The following is a 14,578-nucleotide window of genomic DNA, read 5'->3' as shown; positions in this document are numbered from 1 at the left end:
AATTTGCTGCTGGGGGCCAATGGCAAAGACCAGTGGCCAAACAAGACAATGAAATTTGCTGCAGCCGATGTCTGAGTAAACCTCAGGACTGGAAGAAATCAAACCCCTACTTCTCTCTGTGTCCAGTTTTTCCTATGAAAAGCACGACAAAATGAAAAATCCCCCTGTGAAAGCTTCTATAACATAAAAGAGTCAGATTCCATCTGATCTAGATGACATGACTGTAAAGTCTTATTTTAATCTACTCTGGTCTGTTTAATAGCAAAGGCCCTGGATAGCACTTATTAGAATTAATCAAAATTCAGTGAAAAGATTCTTTTTCAATTCAAAAAGAAAGAAATATTCATTTGGGGGTGATTTCAGCATACAAATGTTAATTTTTCTTACACCAGATTATGAATTAAAAACACATTTTTAAATCTAAATGCAACAGCAGTAAAGGTTTTAGAAGTTTTTCTAAAGGAAATCATAAAAATCCAACCAGAACTGACATTTTCCATAATAAAATTAGTTTCGATAACAATTTATTTTGAAAAAAAAATCAATTCTGGCGTTATGCATTTCTAGTAGCTCTGTTACAAATATGATTTCCAATTAGAGAAAACGAAGAGAAACCATTTTGTAAACAAGTCCGTTTCTGTGTTTGCGATTGTGCCCCACTGACAACAGCCAGCACTTTCTGCAGCATCTGGGAGCCCTGCGCAGATGACAGCTGATGGAGATCCTCCTGCACTTCCCACTGGGGAGGCACACGCTTCTGATTCCCGTGCTCAGAGCTCATTGCTGCTGCTGCTGCTATTGGGAAGTTGCAAGAGAGCCTGCAGGGTAGCTGCCCGGCAATGGTGAAAAGCTCACAGAACTTCGGGTTGCAAATCCAGTTACCGTGTTCCATCTTGGAAGCAAGCCTTTCCCCTCCTTCTGTAACACGGTAATTCTGCCTCTGTAAATTTGTCCCCACTGAGGCTGTCACCATATGCCCTCACAGCAGCTCTGGGCCACACCGCACCCAGGGGAGCCATTGCAGCAGCGTTAGGACTTGTAACACTCAGCAGTACCCAGCTGCTTCTACGTGGCCTGCGAAGGGCCTTTTCCAGCGCTTCTGCCCCTTACATAGTGATGTGCAACAGGACAAGCCTGCACACTCCACAGCTTAGGTCCTGTAATGCCACGGTCACCCCATTCAGCAGAGTGCTTTGAAAAACTGAAAGCCTTTTGGTGACTGAGGATCCTGAAGTGGTGCACGGTGACATCTTCCACAGCCTGGGGTTGTATAGGCATTCCTGTCCCCAGGAAAACACCACAACAATGCAATTTCACCTGGTCCTTCTCGTTAGCTTGCCAAGCTTGTGCTTAAAAGATTCACAGTGAGCAAATCAGTAACTGGAGTAAAAGTACAAAGCTGCTTTTGTCCTAGCTGGAAAGAATCTATCCATTCCTCCTTAAAATAAAATAAAATAAAATAAAATAAAATTACAAAGCTTTATATTTTTGTATAGAATAAGAATAAGTGAAGCAGAAGACAGCAGGCAGTCTCTTTTCACAGATCTGTTCTTGGTGGGCAAGTGCTCTTGGCTTCACCATGCACCTGCGCATGCAAAGCCTCTGGCATTTATCACAAAATGCCACAGGAAGGGGGTGCATGGTGACACCAGCAATGCTGAGAAATCACAAGACAGTCCTCATTTTTCAAGTGCAAAGTGAGTGATAATTGTTTAAGAATTCAGCCCTGCACACTGAACCAGAAAGGTGTTCCAGCTTGGTTTTCCAGGGGGTATGAAAAGGATTTCCTGCAGTGTGGTTCATTCAACTCACTTTTCATAAGCTGGTTTTCAACAACATCATCCAAAAGCCATTAGTTTCATTGTATGTATCATGCAGGGTTATTTAGTAGGTCAGAAGGAAAATTTAAATGGACAGGTGCTTTAAATTACAAGACGGTGGAGGTGGTTAATAAAAAAAATACTAGAAAACATCGGTAACCTTATTTCAGGCTTGAAGTGGGTTCTGTAACTGATGGGCAAATGGCTTGGAGAAACACTGCGATCTGTCAGAAGTGGTAGGTTCAGAATGCATTCAGGAAATCAAGCTGCTCCCCAGAGATCAGAGCAGAGCACACTTCCCAGACATTATGCACCTTTAAAGCTATTTATTTCCTCTTGGATATTTGCACCATGGGGACAATTAATTGTATGACACAAATGTCCTATATGTGTGACGCGGAGAGAAACCTCAAACCCCTTGTATTTCTTGCCATGACCTGAGAGGTGAGAGCCCCGATGGGCTGCACAGGCACACGGGGCTGACCTGGGCAGGGGCTGAACCTGCTTTTGCATTTCCGTGTCCTGGGCTACAGAGACAAAGGAAGCGGGGACCATCCCAAGCTTGGGATGCCTCAGCCACCTCCACCCCATGCTGAGTCTTGTACCAGCATTATATAAGGGTCCCACCACCTAACAGGAATCAAGCAAGGGTCTTCTTTCAGCTGAGCAGCTCTGGTGTGTGCTGGTGACCAGCATTACCCAGAACCTGGTAAATTACCTCAACAATAGCTATTGGTTACTACTGAGGCTGATGGAGAGCACAGAAACAGTACACAACACGTGGATAGAGCACTAGCGCAGAGTCCCTGGGTCTTTCAGCACCTGGGGACTACTGGGGTCACAGCTCATGCTACCTCCTGGTCCCTCGCCCAGACTTTGCCAGCAGCTACGCGGAGGCAGAGCAGGGCGGTGGCACCAGGACACGGGCAGGTCATGTAGGTGCAGCCAGACCCATAAACATGCACAAGGGACTGCAGTCACTCAGAAACTCCTACCAGCATCAGCAAGGCAGCTCAGAAGGAGAGGTACTAGCACAAAACAGATAAACACAGGGAGGATTTAACAGAGAGATGAAGAGGATTTAATTATTTTATACATCAGGGGCTACTTATTGAAATGTCTTTTGAAAGACCGCTGCTCTTTTGGTGCTTGTAATGCAGTCATATATACAGCATGCAAGAAGGGTGAATCTGGCTCTTATAAGCATTTCCCAACATCACCACGTCTTATTTGATTCCTTTGGCTCAAAGATCAGTCTAGAAATCTAATGGGAGTCAACTGCTTTCCAAGATGCTTGATATTTGCTAATTATTCCAGGTTGGAAACATGTCAACTGCTGGAGCAGAGATGCTTCGCTATCCATTCATTCCTGGCCAAATTCAGATTATGGCCCAGTTCTTGAAGCTCAGGACACAAGAGGACACATTGAGGCAATTAAGTCATAGGGAAAAGCTACTCAGTGTGGTGGGCCGTAAGAGTGAACAGGCAAACCACCAACAGCAGGGCCGGCAGCTGGACAGAAGTGCCTGGGGCTGGCCCCTGTTGCGCCCTGCCCAGGACAACTCAGGGCTACAGGGTCCCTCCTGCAGGGCTGGGGTCTTGCAGGAGCACAGGCTCCTGCCACGCACACACCTGCAGGAAGCTCTCCGCATTCAAATGCAATTCTCTTCTGAGGCTGAAGGAAAATCTGTCTTTATTTGTCTACAGTTCATCTTGCTACTTCTGCAGAAAGGTTAGCATCTTTAACTGGTTTGGTTGATGCTGTCCTAACCAGCCAGAACAGTGTCCTTTATCCATCCTAGACCTTGTTAGAATCTGGCCTTGAGGCTGGGGAGAGGGGAAATGCACACAGTCACAAGAAAATCAGGAAATAGAAGGAGCACAAAACCCATTTTTTTTTCTGCCTCAGAAACTCTGACAGTATAGCCTTAGATGATGACATGCAGCCAATGTGTGGGTAAGAGTATGGGATTACTGGCTGAGCCCCAGAAAGTGTGGCTGTGTGCTCTGTGCTTCATTAGTCCACTCATCCTGCAAGACGTGCTCTGGGCAGCATGACCTGCAGTCACTGGAAATTCCAGCCTTTTTCCTCAGCATCTTTCCCCAGTGTGAATAGCTTGCATGCCAGGGGATGTTCTTCTCTGCCTGAATGCTTTTCTGGTTGTTTCATTTGCAGAATGCGTGCGGACATGAGAAGATTGAACAATATGCCAATGTTCTATGAAATCTAATGAACTAATTGTTGTAGGAACAGGTGGTATTTCACTTTGGTCTGGAAAATTGATGAGTATGATACGCTATCATTTGGCATGCCTACTGTCTTCTTTCTAGGCAGAAACAATGGAAGAACCTATGAGCTGCTTTTGTTTCATGCAGCATAGCATTCATGCCGCTATGCAGACAATGCATACTCTAGAAATCAATATTGCATGCTCTCAAAACAGCAGACCCACTACATATCCAGGAAAGAGACATTTTATTTTTTTATGGTAGGCCAAATTCCTCTGCTGCTTTGTCATTTGGATTCTGGTGGCACTGATAAGTCTGTTTGAAATCTGAACATGGAGTCTAGTTGTGGGATGCTAAATGTGGGTTGTGATACAAAGTTACAGTGAGATGGGAAAAAAATTACTATGCCATTGAAGATTCTATGGTTTTGTGTAGTAAACACACTTTTGAAGCCAAACTTTGCTTATTTTATGCATACTAGAAAACTATTGAAAAGAATGTTGTATGAAATATGTTGTGACAGGCAGAATTTGGCCTGGAATCTGTATTTCACATCCAAAGTTTTTAAAATCAAAGAAACAGAGTAAAACAAGAGCAGCCTTTTTAAATGAACGAATAACACATAGAATCAAAACAAGAACAAACAAACAAAAAAAATCACCTTCTCTTTGACTGCTTTTAATACTGATTCATGCTTCCACTCCTGTCTCAGGATAACTGACTTTGTCAGGAACAAACTGCAACCTAACCTAGGACTACATTTGCTCATAATGAAGCTTGAAAGTAACATTTCCTTCCTAAACATTTAACTCTGTGGATGCCTTTCCTACCTTAGGATATTAAAGTTCCTGAAAAAAGCTTTCCAGCTAGTTATCTTTTCTCATCTATACGTAGGGACGTATGCCAGACCCACGAAGATCATCTATTTTACACCAGTAGTTCAATGCTCCTGTAAATATCTAAAACTTTTAGCTATGCACATGAAAAACTAATCAGTAAGCTGCAGTTGCAATGCAGTTTTACAGCATCATATGTAAGCCAAACAGCCAATTCTGTGAACACAGTCATGATACCCCTCTGGGGATGCTCCATCGCCCTGCAGGGCTGCGCCAGGGCAGAGCAAGCCCAGACCTGCTGCTCACTGAGCCCCTGCAGGCACCGGGCAGGGGCTGGGCCTGGCCTCCCCCCACAGACCGCAACCACCCAGAGTTTCCCCTTGGCCACCTGCTCTGGCCTGAGGGCCTCAAACTCAATCCTTCCCTTCCCTTCCCTTCGGTCTCAGCTTTACTCAGTCACAAGGCTCACTGCCCCTATCCTTTTCAATAAGCTCTGGCTGTTCTCCCGATTGCAGGAAACGAGAGCACGAACGTGGCCTGTTTCTGCAAAATTGGCAGCATCGTACGGGCAAACCCCAGCAGCACAGCCGAGCTGGTGCAGGTCTGACTTGCTGGGCTGTGCTGTGCCTCTCATGGCTCTGTGGGCAGCTGGGAGCCGAGGCCACAGCGCCCAGGGGCTGCAGGCCCGTGCCGTGGGGCTCCGGTGGTGTGCGGCCTCCCAACCCCGGCCTGCCAGGCCCGGCGACGGATGGCCGGCTGCGCAGCCTCACCCCGCGGCCATACTTGCAGTGGAAGGGAGATGGTGGCTGGGCTCTGCCCTGCCTCTGGCCTGCCTGCAGCTGTTGGGCCCCAGCACCACGAAGCGGCAGGGACCGCCAGCACCGTTTCTGCCAGAGAGTGTGGCCACAGCCACAGCCGGAGGGGACAAACTGCACAGGAGGCGCTTCTCCTGCCTGCGAGCGGCCACCAGCTGCCTGCCTGGTGCTGGGGAAGCACAGAGCACGAGAACCTCGGGCAGCTTCTGTTAAATTCACTGTGCAGGGGAAAAACTCGAAGATTACACATAGGCTCTGATACTGCCCTGAGCAGCATCTTGACATGCTTCAAACTGAGCCTAAACTAACACATGATCATACATGTGTTTGAAATGTTTTTGGAATTTCTTTAGTGTGCTCACAGTGTTTGTACTACTAAACCACCACTTCCTTCTTTGGAGGAAATAAGAGAACTCAGAGGAACATCTAATAAACACGAGCAGAAAAAAAAAAAGTGAGAGACATTTCACATCCTGCTGGTATGCAACTAGAATGCTTAATCTATCATGAAAGTGAATGAGTATTAGCTTTAGTAGCTGCACTGGTGCATTTCTGTTAGCAGGAGTTCAAATACACACTAGCAGGGAGCCCCACACTTCTCCAGTCACTTAGCCAGCTACCCTCTCTGGGTGTCTACAAACCGAGTTTTCCCTGACTGCCGTCACCCTCCACGGGGACCACTTTGGTCCTTTGAATCCTTGGCAGCAGGTGACAACCCCATGCTACCAGCATCGCCAGACAGAAAAGCTGATCAGAAGCAGAGAGATGGCCCACACAGCCCTGGACAGGAGCTTCCCAGCCGTGCACAGGGTCTGCACCAGCCCCTGGCTGGGCACCCACTGCTGCCTGCAGCCCCTGCCCCCTCAGAGGGCCCCCCAGAACCCGAGCACCCACCTCTGCAAGGTGGCACTGGGTTGGCACGCTTTTTGCGCAGGAAAGCAGCTTTTGCACAAGGAACCTTGTTTCTCTTACTCAAGCAGTATTGCAACTGTAAAAATCACACATATGAAAATTTGTATTAATGGATTAAGAGGAACTCACTTCAGTAAAACTTCATGAGAGCAAACCTTGCATTTTTATGGTGTTTAGGTGTGGATTTTCCATTCTTTTGATGACTTTTTCTTGTTTGCAACCAGAGCTCAGGCTTGTGCTGAGCTGCCACATGACAGTGAAGAAATATATCACTGGTCTGTTGTGATTTGATGCAGAAGCCAACCCAAGGGCAGTTCAAGTCAGCAGAGCACCTCAGAACATTGCAGGTCCTCCAGGGAGAAAGAGCCCAGACCTCAAATCACCAGCTTTGAATCTGTCTCATTCCGGCAGGCCCCAAAACAGGCACAGCCTCTTTGTTTCTAGGCTGCAAGGATTTGTGCAACTTTGGGGTTGTATTCAGAGTCCTTAAATTTGGTTTTCTATATCAAGCTAAAAATTGACCTCAAAATTCAAAAGAAGGATCAGGTGAAATCAGGGAATTTTGTCTGGTTTCCATCCAAAACCTCAAAGCCACTCAGGTTGTACCAAAACTCACACTGGTTTACCACGCAGGTCACCTGGTTTCCAGTTTCGTTGCCAAAGTTCTGCATGGTTTCACAGGAATCCCAATTAAATCTAGAACAAATCCCTTGTGAAACACTTCGCGTAATGCTTCTATATTCTGCCTTTTTTTATGCCTGTACCCAAATCACTGCCAAATCGAAGCATCTATAACTATTGGAAACACTTCAATTATTTAAGAGTATATGCACAGTGTAGAGTCAATTAAAATTACTGACATGCCTTTTGTGTGTGTGTGTGTTGTGTTTCCATTTGGAAGCAATTCAACTCAAATTCTAGCAAAGCCCTTCAGAGCATATTGAATTGATTTAAGGAGTTTGCATCCAAAAATTTGAAATTTAAACAATGAAAAAAGAGGTTAAGGGCACATTAATGGTTGTTTATAAATCATGCCCTCAAATGTTAAGAAAACACACTGCCTTCCTTGTTGGCAGGAGGAAAAAAAAATAACATGGTGTAGATGCCCAGATGTGGTCAGGGAGATGAGGCGAGGTTTCTCCAGCACTGTGGTGATCCACCACCCTGGCCTGGCTCCAAAGCCACCGCTGCAGTCGTGCAGCTCCAGAGGAGCCAGACCTGCCGCTGCTGAGCATCGCCCTGTGTGCCTGTGGGGAGCAGTCCAAAGCCTGCTGCACCATTAGCCTACTGGGCCTGGCTCTTAGGGGATATGTTTTGAAAAACAAAATAAGTTCCTATTCTTTTTTAGTATCTCACTTAAACTAGTTGAGAGCAAGCTCCACCAAGACAGACCCTGGATCCAAGGGGAAAATATTAGCACACCTGAAAGGCTATTCTTGTTCCCTTGCATGCACTTGCAAAAAAAAAGAAAGGGGGGGGGGGGGGGGGGGGGGAATGGGGGGGACAGGGGAAAGAGGGGATTCTGCTTTCATCTATGTGAAAACAACAATTTCCTATGAAATATCTTTAGCCCTGAGGGTGCTGTGGGTGTATCTGCCCCTCCTCATCAATATTATTTTTCCTGTACAAATGGAAAAAATTGGGGCAGCCCTTAGGCTATTAATACTCCTCCAAAGGTTTCTCTCAAAATAGAACAAAAACCAAAGGCATAAAAAACCCTAGTGACTGCTGTGGGTTGTGTATGGAAAATCCAGAGCCTCCTCTATTCCCAGAATTGCCCCAAATTCAAAATCCTCTATGGGAAATGGGCCGTGTTTTATAACTAGCACAGGAGCCTGTGACTCCAAAAGGGGTGGAGGCACACACACACACAAAAGACCAAGGAAGAGATGTGGTATTGAGAGAATTCACCTGCAGGCTGCCAAGTGGAGGAAGAAAAGCGTGAACATTTCCCATGTCCCTAAACCTGCTCAAGAGCACAGGACAAGTGATACCTGTACATTTGTTCACACCTCTTCCCTGCTGGTCTGCATCCTCTGTGTGAGCATTGTCCCTGTGGCTCCCAAGGACTAAGCCAGTGCCCAGCTCAAGGAGCTGCTCTGAGTACCCAGCACCCGCTGCTGCTGCAGAGAGGATGGACATTGGTAGCATCTCTTGCTCTTAACACCCAAGTACCAATGGCTGTCTCTGAGCTGTAATTGCCGTTGTGCTTCCAAAATGAACTTTTGGATTCCCAAAATGCTACATACCAAAAGTAGAGGGAGCCTGGAAAAAGCTCTTGTGGTTAAATAAGTTTCTACTCTAGCAGGTGGGAGTAAACTTGCTGAAGCCTCCTTCTCCCACCTGTCCCCCTTCCCGCCTATGCACAGCTTACTTCTCATGCCTAGGATGCTGTTAGGTGTTCTACTGACATACTTTTCTTTATCTTTGTGTCCTGCGGTCCTGTATAATGAGCTTTCTAACAAGAAGCACTGATGGAAACTTGAGGCTAACGCAGTGCTTGTCATATGGGCTCAGTTCTCCCTCAGTTCTTGCAAGTGCTACATTTCATTACACATGAGGACAAATGCATGGAGAATCATTCCTGCTGGAATTCCAGACTGGTGGCTTCAAGCACCACCGAGGTGCACATCTGCTGTTGAGAATGCTTCTCATTCTGCCAAGCCACAGGAAAGACTAAGTTTCAGCTAGGAGGCCTGTCAGGCAAGCTGGGTTAATGCACAGAGGAAAGTTATGTAAAGCTGAGCTGGGTTCCTTTGTGCAGTTTAATAGCAAAAGGAAACCTTGTAGGGAAGGAACAAAATAGAAACGGATGAAGAGCAAAATAGTGTTTGACACTTAATGCTCTGTGACATTTTTGGGAGTGTGTGAACCTAATGAGTAAGCAGCATAAACATTGCTGAAAAAAAACAAACCAAGCAGATATGAAACCCATGAGAGGAGCATCCCATGTTGAATCCACACAGACCTTCCATGAGGACACCCAGAAGAAAGTGACGCTGCATACTCACTGTGTATAGCTTCACTGCAGTGCGTATTTTCTCCCATTTTCTCTCCTGACCCTTACTTTTCCCTCTATTTATCAGTAAAAAAAGTGGGATCATTTCTCCGTGAAATAATAAAAAATAGATCCACAAACAGTGCAAATGTCAATGCAGAAGGCTGCAGGCTCCAGGAATGTGCATCCCACCAGCAGCTGCAGAGCTCTGAAGGTCTTGCCAGTGGGATGAGCTAACCTTGGGATGTCACAGAACTGGGATGAATAAACAGGGATATCTGGAATGAGGATTTAGCATGCATAAGACAAAGCTCCCGGTATTTTCAGTTCTTCAGGTGACTGTTTAATTTTGCATGCCAATCAACCAGCCTGGTGCACAGACACTAACAGCTCTGTTTACAAAGCACTTGTGTCACATGCTGGATGACCAAACCACTGCAAATTCTGCAAGGGAGCTCATTTTGAGGTGGGATTTGCAGGGACAATTCCAGATCTCTGAATGTCAGATGCCTAAGCTTAGCCCTGAACCCCTTTGTGGTTCAGGCTGACAAATGGCAGCAGTCTCACAGCCCACATTGTCCTCCTGTGCTGGGCGATGCCTCTGCTCAGGCGTGACCCTACTGCGGCCCTGGGGCCGTCTTGCTGTGTAAGAGCAGCGAGTAAACCCCATAGCTGTGCGTAGCGCAGCCCCTCACACGCGGCTCTTTAATCTGTTCCCTCCTCCTTTCTGTTATTTATAACTGTTCAGAGCACCTATTGAGCCCTGTCTGTAAAGGGCCTGGGTGCTTTTTGATCATGCCATGAATCTTTTCTTCACAGACTTCTCCTGGACCTACGCAGTTTTCCTGAAGAGCTGTACATACTTCTATTCTTTTTAAAGGAGGAATCCCAAGCGAGGATTACAGAGCTATAAAAGCGGAAGCAGACTGCTTGGCAGAGCATTCCTTGAGATTTGCCAGCCTAAGCACACAGATGTTTCTCAGATGGGTGAATTTGGAAATGAAGATCTACGTGGCATCTGTCAAAGGGCTAGTGTTTCTGATCTGTGACAAACACTGCACAGGATCCTGTCTGTCCTGCCAGGCTAATGCTGCACACAGCAGATCTACCCATCACTGAAGCTAATCCTGAGTAATTTATTAATCTTCTTGGGTGCACTCGTTTGTACCTCATAATTCTCTTGTCCATAATGAAAAATTATCCCTTGTTGCAGTTGTCCTTCCAGAGCCATGGATAGCTGCAGCACAGGCACCCAAATGCTTTTTGGACAAAGTGGGGTGTTTCTAAATTGTAAGTGCCTTAACTTTCTTGCAGTTATCTTCAAGGAGCTAAGTGGAGCAGAAACAAGTAGCTGCTCTGCAAGTCCGACACTGGGCAGGATGCTGGCATGCCCTGGTGCACGCGGCTGCAGAAGGCAACTTTTCAGCCTCCATCCAGTCCTCCTCCCAGCAACCTGTGCCTCAGGGAGAACAGAACATTTAACTTAAACTCAAATGAAGAGTTGACCACACTCGGGGCTCACATCTGCCACCTCTTGGGGCAGATCTGGTGTTCAGGGTGCAGTGAAGTAGCAAAATGGACACAGCTGTGAAAAAAGCCACACTAGACCCATTGCAATGCTCATCCTTTGTCTCAGCACTGCTAAGATGCCCCACAGGCCTACACACTGGCTCGCCAGAACGTGCAAGGAGCTCTCACATCCAGAGCTGGCTGCTCTGGGTGCAGTGCAGCACCTCCTACTCCATGTGTGCCTGTGGCATTTCACCTCTTAAGTGTAATGGCAAAGCTGCTTCAGCACTGCTCGCTCCTATACACGGCAGAAGTTCCCTGCTTTGAGCAGGGGGTAAGCTATAGATGGGGGCAGAGAAGATGAAAAGGATGTACAAACACCAGAACACATTTGCTCATCATGAATCCTGAATCATAATTCTTCACTTTGGAGTATGCAATAAAAATCCAACTGCAAAGTGCTTACAGTTGTAATATTCTGTAAATCATGAAAGAAAAAGAAAAGAATTAAGCTACAAGTTTCTGAGGAGTTATGAATAATGGATTGTCAGCCCCAGTTCAGACCCATGCTAAAAATCATTTTAACTAATGCATTAACTCTTTCATTGCTACTGCAGATGAAAGCATTAGGGTCACAAGATGTTACAATTTTAACATCCTGCTCCAATTCATCCAGATACATTGTAGATGCGTGTTGGACCCAGCTCTCCTTTCTGCAGAGTGAGTTTTCACATTCAAACCTGCTGAGAGTATTAATTAATCATTAGATTATTGCAGAAAACATAGGGAACTCACTTGCTTACAGAAAGCCAGGCAAGCCAAAGCAAATCATGAACTGAAGAAGCCATGATAAACAGAAAAGGATAACTGGTAATCCCTGATAATGATACTTGTAGCCTGCAACGTGTCATTCTTGAACAGAAGTTAAAATAAAACAAACTGTAATTTTCCTTTATGAAAAAATCAAAAGTTTGCATATTTCTGGTAAAAGTGTATTACTTCACAAAAGCTAATACAGAGCAAGTGCAGTGTCAAGTCACTTTATAGTATGTCAGAGAGTGCCATTTTATCATTTGGACAGAGGCAGAAATAGATTGCATTTTACCAAAAACGTCGTGCCAGAAGCCTATAAAACTATCCCCGTGGTCATAAGAATGGAGGAACGAGGACCTGGGCTTGAGCTGAAAGCTGGTCTCTCCCCAGGCACGACCCTGGCTCCTTTCCCCGCATGGCCCTGGGGCCCCTGGCTGTGCAGGTTTGCGGGTCTGGGGTCAGGTGGAATTTGGGGTATGGGGAGCCATAAGGTTCCGTGTGTTTGTCACCTGACAGACACAGACCGGCCCCTGCCCACCCTGTGCCCTCCAGGGTGAGCTCGGGCGACGTGCCCCCGGCAGCACTGGGCACATGGCAGCGCTTGCTAGGCTGAGGCCAGGGCAGCTCCCCTGCCCGAGCGCTCGGCTCCGTGCCCCTGCCTGCAGTGGGACCAAGCACGCTTTAGTTAACATGTTCATACTGGTCTTCTGCTCTGCTGCTTGGATTAAGCTCACAGGGGCTCTGCTTGCACTGACTTCACTTCCACCCCTCAGAGCACAACATTCCTCGCTGCTCTGTGGTGAGGGCAGAGGTGTCTGGCACAAACAGCGATGTGGTGTGCTGCCCTGAAGAGCTGCGTGAAGAATGCCGTTGGTTTAAGCATGAGATTAGTAACACAGAGGCTCTGCAAAGGAGGCAATGCCACATGAAACACACAGTGCTCACTCAGCTACCTTGCACTTTTCCCTGGGGTGGCTGCTCCTTTGCTGCCTCCTGCCCCACCTTGCCACTACCAACAGACCTCTACCACACTGTGGGTCACAGCAGCCCCAAAGCCCCTTTCTTCTTGCCGTGGAGAGAGCAATACCTGGCTCTAAGTAGGTAAGAGGCTCAGTAAACAGGTGCTGGGGCCAACAGCGACTTCCAGCAGCAGGACAGCAGGAGATAAGTGCTTTCTAAGGTGACCTTGCTTGGTTCCTCACTTCTCACTGCTGGAAACCTCGTCAGACTCTCAGAGTCACAAAATGCTGGTGTCCAGCACTTGGGAGCTTGCCTGTTCACACCTGGAAGCCAATGCAAAGCAGAGCAGCTGTGTGAGCAAGGGGGAGCAGGCAGGCCTGCTGCCAGGCGTGCATACCAGACAGCACGTCTGACCTCAGGAATATTGATTAACGTGAGGACACGACTGTCTGCAGAACGTCTAGAGAAGTGCAACGCTGAATTTCATTCATAAACACTTAACGCCACAAATCCACCTGTGGGCCTACCAAGCCTTGTGCCACCCGCATCCCCTCCCTTTCTCCTAAGGGAGCAAGCCCGGGCACTGGGCAGAGCCCGGTGGCAGAGGGGGGCTGCCAGCACCTGGCCTTGAGCACTGACACCTCCAGCACCGCCAGCCCCCCTGCACGTGCACACAGCTGTGCCCGCAAATACACTGTGAAATACACAAAATATCTGAGTAGCATAATGGCAACAGTAAACAACAATGCTGTGACCTCATACAATCCTTCATACATGGATCACAAATATTCAGAGATTAGTGAGGAGCAGCCCCTCCCCTGCTGACTGCCGTCGCTCTGCTCTAGGCTATGCTGCCTTGCAGCTGAAGAAAGCAACTAACCCTCCCACAGTATTTTTACTTCAGATGTTTATGTGTGATCTGTTAAAGATCATTCTGCAAATGTTGAAATGGACTGCAGTTAAGCTTTGCAGGACAGACGTGGCTGGCAGGGAGGAATGCTGGCAGCCCAGCGCAGTGGAAGACAGACAGCTGGGAAAGGCCACCCCAGCTGGTGGCCCACACAGTGCATTCACTTGCCACTCCAGCTGCAGGGAGCTGCACAATGAAGCAATGATTCCCAGCTGACTGTCTGTCCCAGGTGCTAATTATAAAAGAAAAAAATAAATTTCTGCATAGTGCTTGCACTGCTATTGGGAAGGCAGCTTTAGCAGCAACCACTTGGGTAACCGCATAGCTGGGTAACCTCATACCTCTCACCTGTATCTTCCAGCTGAGAGCATCATCTGTGCTGGCACAACTCACAGCAGTTCCAAAAGTGAGCAAAATTACATGGTATCTTTGCTAGAAACAGGGATCCTAGCACATGGATAAACTCGTTAACTGGGCAGGATGACAAAACCTGACTTGTGCTGCAATTGCTTTCAGATGGTTTGCATCACAGCAGCATCAGCAACATGACTCTGTTCCTGATGCCAGACAAGCTCCTTGGAGTAATAAAGCAGTTCACACCAAAGTACTGAAAAGAGGAAAATGTTTTCAAACTTCTGCCTAGCGGAAATTATGGAGAGCACATTGCAGAAGAATTTGTGGATGACGAATCACCAGGGGATCTCCTGTTGTAGGCTGGGGTGCACTACGTTCATTACGCGAGGCCATCACAGCAGCTGTGGTATGGCTCCTGGTCT

General features: G+C 47.1%; 1 protein-coding gene across 4 annotated transcripts in view; it reads right to left on the bottom strand.

Moving 5' to 3' along the window:
• Positions 1-509: 509 nt before the first annotated feature.
• MVB12B (multivesicular body subunit 12B) overlaps positions 510-14,578 on the bottom strand; it is a 102,295-nt gene continuing 88,226 nt past the window's right edge. For 2 of the 4 annotated variants that reach the window (XR_014574355.1, XR_014574357.1), the window contains exon 12: positions 510-1,438. The gene's annotated coding sequence lies outside the window, so the exon portion shown is untranslated. Of the gene's footprint in view, positions 1,439-6,594; positions 6,689-14,578 lie in introns of all 4 variants that reach the window. The other 2 variants (XR_014574354.1, XR_014574356.1) reach the window with 2 other exon arrangements.

This window comes from Anser anser (genome assembly GCF_964211835.1).
Source record: "Anser anser genome assembly, chromosome: 21".
In the NCBI taxonomy this organism is placed as follows: domain Eukaryota; kingdom Metazoa; phylum Chordata; class Aves; order Anseriformes; family Anatidae; genus Anser; species Anser anser.
This window is presented reverse-complemented; position numbering and strand designations above follow the sequence as displayed.